This window comes from Octodon degus, unplaced genomic scaffold (genome assembly GCF_000260255.1).
Source record: "Octodon degus isolate 3935 unplaced genomic scaffold, OctDeg1.0 scaffold00085, whole genome shotgun sequence".
Classification (NCBI taxonomy): Eukaryota; Metazoa; Chordata; class Mammalia; order Rodentia; family Octodontidae; genus Octodon; species Octodon degus.
In genome coordinates this window covers 3,451,865-3,459,866 of record NW_004524661.1, presented here as the reverse complement: position 1 = coordinate 3,459,866, position 8,002 = coordinate 3,451,865, and positions in this window count along the sequence as shown.

Genomic DNA, 8,002 nt, shown 5'->3' with positions numbered 1-8,002 from the left:
TGAGTACACCTGAACATGAGAAACCAGATCTCAGTACACATGAGGATGTAGATTCAGGGCTGCTGAAATAAAAACATATTGCTTCCAAATAAGGGGCACCCCTTCCGGATTCCTTCTGAAAACCAAACACAGGGAACAAGTGCAGATATACACAGGCTCGCACACACACATGCACAGGCAATATACATGAGCATGAACTCACAAACCCTAGGCCCTGTGCACAAGGCAGAAATATGTGTATATTCAAAGTTGGAGGGGGTACAGCTAATGGCTGAGAGCCCCATCTTACATTTTTCAAAGTGACGACAGCCCCAGGAAAGCAGCGCTGCTTCAGTAGCCAAGAGACCAGGGAGTCACAGAGGTCTGGAAGGCACTGGCAAAGGACAGGTGGAGCTGGTTGCTGTGATCCCCATGGCTGGTGGATTCAGGAGTCGTTTATTGAACACCTTCTGTTTCCTGTGATCCAGTAGTTATTTTGCACATTGCTGATCCTTAATGTAGTGATGTGACAGAGACATAATTAACCCCTTCTGTAAATGAAAACATTAAAGATCAGAGGTATAAAGAAGTAGCCCATGGCTGATTTTTTTTAAAGTTTTATTGGAACACAGCCATGCCCATTTGTTCGTGTATCATCTGTGACTATTGCTGTGCCCCAAGGGCAGTGTTGAGGAGTTATAAAAGACACTACATGGCCCACAAAGCTGACAGACCCTTTTCGGAAGATGTTTGCTGATGTGAAAGTTCATAGGCCAGGAACCTGTATGCGTCAACCTGGAACATGAGAGCCACCTGTTAAAAAATTTTGAGTGAATGAGTGAAGGAATAATACATATTCTTTGAGAAAGGAAGTTTGAAAACAGGAGTATATTGTGGAAGAAGCAAAGAGGAGCATGGGTATGGGCTCTCCGGAAGGACTTGGAGGGTCAGGAGAAGTGCGCTGTGGGAGGGAGACCATGGATCAGCCACAGGTATCTTCTGCCCCTGTGATGACAGAAAACTGGCTCCCTGGCTTCAAATAAAAGAAGATATCTCTGTCCAGTGAAAAGGGGAACACTCCTCTTTCACCAACCTAGCATTGGCTCTTACGTGGATCAGCACTGAGAGCAAAGGAATGAAAATCCCTCTCTAAGGTCAGCGGGTTCTCCCTGCTTTTTATATTTTTCTGACCAAGAGCACAGAGCTTGACCTCTCTGTGACCCAGGCAGCTGCGTATTTTCCCTGTGAACCTGAGCCCAAGCTGACGTTCTATATTCCCAGGCACTGAGAAAGCTGTTTAAGCTGTAACTTGAAATATAGAGAGGTTAACTATGCTGCTGTGCACATCGAAACTGGCTCCCACCCTGAGCCAAATTCCTAACCCTTCTATGAACTCCATACCTGGCCCTGCCTGGGCAACCATATCTAGGCAGAATATCTCCAGGGACAACTGAAGGACTCTATCTTCATGTTGCCCTTATTGTTTTCTATGGGTCGTTCTAGCAGTGACTGGGTCTTTCTTCAGAACCCCAAAAAGTCCCTTTCAGGAGCTGCCTTGGCCTCCAACTTGGATGCAGCTCCCCACATGGATTTGACCAGAGAAAGCACAAATGCCGCTGGCTGGCTAGTATCAGCTTGCTGCAGTTCCTTCTGGGGAGTCTGAGTTATCATAGGAAACAGAAATGATAATCATGACACTGTACCATCTTGGAGTCAGGGAGGTAAAAGAAAGAAAGAAGGAAAGTTGGTTAGGAAGTTTTGGGAAACAAAGCAATGAGTATATATATATATATATATATATATATATATATATTCTGCCAAAAAATTATACACACACTTCATCAGGTCACTGTATTAATACATGTCTGGAAGCTAATGGCCATTACTCTGAGCACCTCTTGTAATTATAGAGGCCAAAGGTAACTTATATTAATCTCCTGATGTCTCAATATATGTAATATTGAAATATTTATACAAGTTTTATCTTTTCTTGATGTATACATGGGGGAAAAGTTATTCAGTGTTCATAGTGCTTAATTTCAAGAATTATTTATTTATTTATTCATTCATTCATTCATTTTGTGTGTGTGGCCAGCTCAGCCCACCAGGGGGCGGGGCGGGCTGGCATGTGGTGCTGGGGGATTGAACTGCGGTCCCTGTGTTTTGCTTAGCTTAGCTTGTTCTAAGTAGGTGCTTTAGACCACTGAGCCATCTCACCAGCCCCATAGTGCTTAATTTCAAAGGGTGCCTAATTACCAGTGATGTTCTGGGCACCTACTGAAGTTCATGAGTTATTAACAGAGGTCAGAAAATAGGGGCCATGGATCAAGCCCGCCCAATGTATGTTTTTATAAATAAAGTTGAATAGGACATAGCCTGTCCTCTTCATTTATGTACTAACTGTGTCTGTTTTTGTGCCTCACCATCGGGATTGAGTAGTTGCCACAGAGATGGTGTGGCCACAAAGCGTAAAATATTTACTCTGGCCCTTTACTGAAAACACTGGTCATGCTTGATTTAGAGCTTGGCAAATGGCCTGACTATTGCTAAATGTATATTAAATAATTGAAGGCGTGGATGAGTAAATAGTTCCTGAGCTTGAAAGAATGCCCAGAGATCAGACAGGTTCAAAGCAAAACAGTGAATTAAGCAAAGGTCAGGTCAAAGAATTGAAGTTCTGGAAGTTCAAGACCTGAATGAGTACTAGCGGAAGACAGAGCTGAGCTGTATCTAAGGCGACAGTCAGGAAATCCAGAGGACAAGTCTGGAGTCCAGATATCGTGATTAAACTAGATGAGCCTTTCGGGCCTGGGCTCATGGGGACATGAAGAGCTCCCTGCACTGCCTTTGTCAGCTCTTCCTGGCTGAGTAGATGCTTCCTAAGCTCTAGCCAATCAGGACCAGCAAGAGTCTCAAATTTGGGACCCCAGAGAGAAGCTAGGTCCTCAGGAGGGAGATCTGGGTGACCTGAAAGAAATTTGAGCAGGACAACCGCTATATGCTCCATGTCCCAGACCTACAACCAAACATTGGCTCTGGAGGAAAGATAGGAAAAGAGAAAAGAGCATGAGGCAGAACAAGAAAAAACAAACAAACAAACACCAGGGAAAAGGAAAGTCATAAAGATAATAGGGAAACAGAACACTGTTTGGGAGAAAAGAATCAAATCTTTTCTCCTTACTAAATAAGATAAGTCACTCTGGAAAATGTTCAGTAAGGTGACAGAGAAAAAATAGAATGTATTATTTTCCTTTATTCATTGTTTTGTTGAATACCTACTGTGTCTGATTCTATGATGTGTGTTAAGGGTAAATATAAACAATTTCTCTAGGGGCTAATTTTCAGGTATGGGACAGGCAGAAAAGAAAGCTGTGGTCCCCACAGACTAAGATACGAAGGGCTAGTGGGGGAGGGGAGATTAGATAGGGACAAGAGGGATTCTAAGGGCCTATGTGAAATTGGCCTCATGGAGAAGAGAGGGAAACAGAGGTTGTTCCAGGCAGGGGTACAGCATATACAAATCAAACAGGTGTGGAGGAAGAGGCAGAGGAGGAAGCAGAAGGGGGCAACCTGAGTTTAACCCCAGTGCCTGTGCTCTGTGCCACTCTGCCCCGGAGACTGACACCTCTAATCCCAACAGGACCACTACACCAGCTTCTGTGGCATCACCACAGATCCAGTTTCTTCCCCTGTGACACGCATATCCTCAGTACACCATCCTAAGACACCTCCTGACTCCTGAGGCAAGGCCAAGGACCCAGGGTGGGCAGGGCCCACTTGGCAAATGAAATTCAGCCATAAGAGGCCCTGCTGGGTGGCACAACACAGGCAGCATTTTAGGAAGCGCAGAAGGATGGGGTATCTGGACTTGAATTGCTGGAAAGCGACCAGGGAATCAAACTGATAAGTAAAACTAACACAGAGAGCCTGACCCTGTGGAAATGACCTTGGGTTTTTCATTTTATTTGCTCTGTTACTTATTTATTGAGTTGAAGGGCTGTGAGAAGCCGGGGCACTGGACATGAGCTCCGACAGCAGGCACAGTGGCACTGCGCCCTTGGTAATGCTGTTCATCCTTCTCTCATCTCCAGGTTCCATTGCTGGCACAAGGCGCTTTGTGATCAAATTGTTCCCAGGAACACCTGCCCGGATGCACAGCAGGGCAGTGGGTGGTCTCACTAGGGCCTCCACATACCCCTAGGTTAGTCCAGCCCACCCTTCTCCTGCTGTCCCGTGGGCCCCAGAACCACTGATAGTGCTATAGCTTATCATCTTTGAAATAAGATTAAATCTTTGAATTAAGGTTAATCTTTGAATTCATCTTTGAATAACCTTTGAAATTTTTTAATATTTTCAGCTTCTGACAGAGTTCCAGATTGGGCAGCACAGGACAAGAGGCTGGGGGGACAACACACAATGCATGGAGGGAAACAGCTGGGTCCCGGGAGAAGTGAGCGATTCCAAGACTCAGCAAAGATGTCTGTGGTCGGGAACACTCAGTTTCTGAGAGCTTGAAGTGAGAAACTGCTGAACAGGCTTCTCCTCCAGGCAGGATACGTGCCTGGATCAGCGGCTCCCACAGGGTGTCCCCTAGGCACCCAGGCCCTGCCCTGTCTCTCCTGCCCTCCTGGTTGTTCAGCCACTTCCTTCCTCTCCTCTAGGAATCAGCTTAACCATTCCTCATCAAGGGGCTTTGTTCGAGATTACTTCATCTGAGCCGGCCAACTCTGAAGCTTTACCTCTGTCGCTACACCTTACTAAGCTCTTATCACGGGTTGTCATTACATATGTGCTTTTACATAAATGTAGATAGTCTATGTTCACCTCTAAATTGTAAGGGCCACGCAGATAGCTCAGTAGAATAAGTGTTTGCCTGGCAAGTTCAGGGTCCTGAGTTCAATCCCTAGTATCGCAAAAAACCCCACTAAATTGTAAGCCATAAAGGAAGGACCAGGTATGAGAGAAGCCACAGCGTCTCTCCACCAGTGCTTAACACCATGCCTGGCAAGGGTATAGGGGAGAGGTAGAGAAAAGGAGCTGTCCTCTGGAGGACTGTGTGGGTTGGCATTCACTTGAGAACAATCTTAGCCCATTAGGTGGCTTCTGGGAGGTCTCATCTCAGCAAAGCTAGTGGGAAATTAATAATGTGTTCCCAGCTGTGTGACTTCCAAAAGTAGAGATTTGGGGCTGGGGCGGTAGCTTGGCAGTCTAAGGGCCTGTCTGGCAAGCAGAAGGCCCCAGGTTCAATCCCTGGAACCACATGCTGTGCAGGACCCAGAATCCTGAGGGCACCGTGCAGGCCACAGAAACCAAGCATGGTGGTGCACACCTGTAGTCCCAGCACTGGGGAGGCTGAGACAGGAGGATTTCTACAAGCCCAAGCTGCATAGCGATACCTTGTATCAAACAAATAAAATATTTTTGAAAAAAGAAATTGGTGACTTTTCAAAATGTCAACTCCAAGCAAGTGATGCTGGAGGGTTTGGGTTTTACCTTGGCAATTGAGTAAGGTCTAATAAGAGCAATGGGTGAGCTAATCATCCAGGTAACGCGAGTCCTGAGCCCCAGGTTTTGGCCTGTGCTGGCCCTACTCCAGAGGAGTAGCTGCATGATGCTGGTGAACTTCATCATCTGCCAAATGAAAAGGAAAATAGAACTCCCAAGCCCTGCTTGCTTCCCAGTCATTATACTGTTCAAGAAAGATAAGGCACACTTACGGTAAAAAGCTCCGAAAAGCGTAAAATATTACACAAGAACACAACATTGCGATAGCTTCTTAGTGTTCCGTGTGAGTCATGTTGAGAGAACAAGCCAAGGCATGCTGACTCACTCTGTTCTTTGTTTTCCTGGACACTCTCAGAGGGTGTGTGGCCATGTGGTGAGGAGGCAGGTCCTGGGGTGAGAAGCCTGTGCGCAGCTATGTTCGTAGCTCCAAATCCCACTGACCTTGGTATCGTGAGGTCAGGGGTCAGAGTTGAAACTAAATGGCTTTGATGGTGTGGAGGATGCCAAGGAATAAGGCTACGAGGCAATAGAACATCGTTGCCCTGGCCAACTTCAATCAGGGAATTTCTTCTGTTCATCCAAAAGAAATCTAAGAAAAACCTGGCACTAAAAGGAAGTGTTGTTTGGACCTGAAGAGAAAGCCTCTTATCATACCTACTTTGTTGTCTTTAAATCTGGCCTGCTCTGGTCCCCAGGTACAATCAGTCCATCAACATGAACACAGATTATCTGCATAGAGACACAATCTAATTAGAAGATTCCAATATTAGATAAATAGGTAAGAGATTAATGATAGTGACCCTTACACACACACACACACACACACACACACACACACACACATATACACGCAGTACATGCATACAGAGAAACATAAATATATAGATAAATATATACAGCATTGAATAGATGCATTCAAGCAGAAGAAACTAATAACACAGTGGGATGGTAGGGTGAGCAACTGAGGGTCTTCAGAATGCCAGGTACAGATCATTTCAGATGTAGTACTTCACAGCCACTGCTGAATTCCTGCAGCCATACAGAGGAATCCTCCTTCCCCAGATAAGGGAGGGATCCAGCAGCTTGCCTGGAGCCCACCAGCTAGGCCCCTTGCCTGAGTCTCACAGTTCTGGAGCTCCCACCTCCTGCTCCCCACCCTGTCCCAGCTGCTCAGCTCTGAATGTTTTTGGCATCCTTGAGCCTTTGTTTTGTGTGAGAACAGGCCTGGAAATTCTGAGAACAGCCCCAAACTACTCTCTATTCATTACAAACCGAAACTGGCTCCTCAGCCTTTCCTGTTGTGCCCGCCTTCAAGATTCCCAGGTGAAAGTAAGGCCTTTCAGGAGGAATGAAAGAGCTTCTCTTCAGGTGCCCACTCCCTACTGACCAGCACAGAAATATTTTCAGCATTGGCTGGGCTCCAGAGGCATACTAAGGAAGCTGGTTTGGGGCCAAAGACATCTATGGTGCATTGTAAATGGAGGTCCTCCCCTCCCTCCCACTTCCTTTACTGCCTACAGCTCTGTCTGGGCTCTCTCCTACCTCTGTCCCTGTTTCCCACCTCCCCACCTCTAGGACCAGCAGGGCCTATGCAGAAAGTTAGCCTTACTATTGGAAGGGAAGGCGGCACCTCTGGACATCTTGCCACAGATTTAGCTCCCTCCCTGCCCTGCCAGTTGACTCCTTTCCTAGCCCCTTGGCTGTAAGGCCAAGAGGCCAGGAAATTCTACTCAGAGACTACGCCAAGAGTGAGTTTCAGGACTACCTGGCTATGGTGACAGGGAAGGGTCAAGGCCTGCAGAACGCTATCGAAGCAATTCTGTTAGGAAGTCCAGCTAGTCATGGAGGACAGAGACCCCTCTAACTAGTATGCTCTGAAAGGGACCTTGTGGGAGAATTTAAGCATCCCTGTGGGAGCTTTGGGATGCAAAAAGGGAAGGAAAGTGGATAAATCTAGTCAAATTTCTCCCCGAGGCTCTCCAACCTCTCCCTGGGTTGGTCTGCTGAGATTCTACCCACTAGCTCCTTGGCTTCTATGTCTCTCATTGTAACTCATCAGTCTGGAAATCCCTAGGTCCTGGGATCAGAAAGTCTTGTTTCACTAGATCAGACTTTCTAATGATCCACAAAAACCTCTCTAAATGGATATGTAGGAACCAGAGTGGTTGGGGTTTTTTGTTTATATTTTTATTCTTGTTTGCAGTACTGGGGATATGAACTCAGGACCTTGTGTTTGCCAGGCAAGCGCTTATTCTACTGAGCCATCTCCCCGGCCCTGGAACCAGAGTTTTAAAAATGGTCAAGTTCTTGTTTTATGGATGGAAAGCTGCGGACGGGAAAGGTGAACTGACCTGCCCAAGGTCATGTTGCTGACTTGTTCTATTGCACTGGGATGGAGAGGTGTTGTCCAAAGTAGAAAGAAGCTGGCACAGTGGGGCAGGTCGTACACTTTGGTGGCTCTCATGGGCCTTAGATCTCAGGAGGCTCTCCTGGTGAGGGTCCAGGATCAGGACTGGGA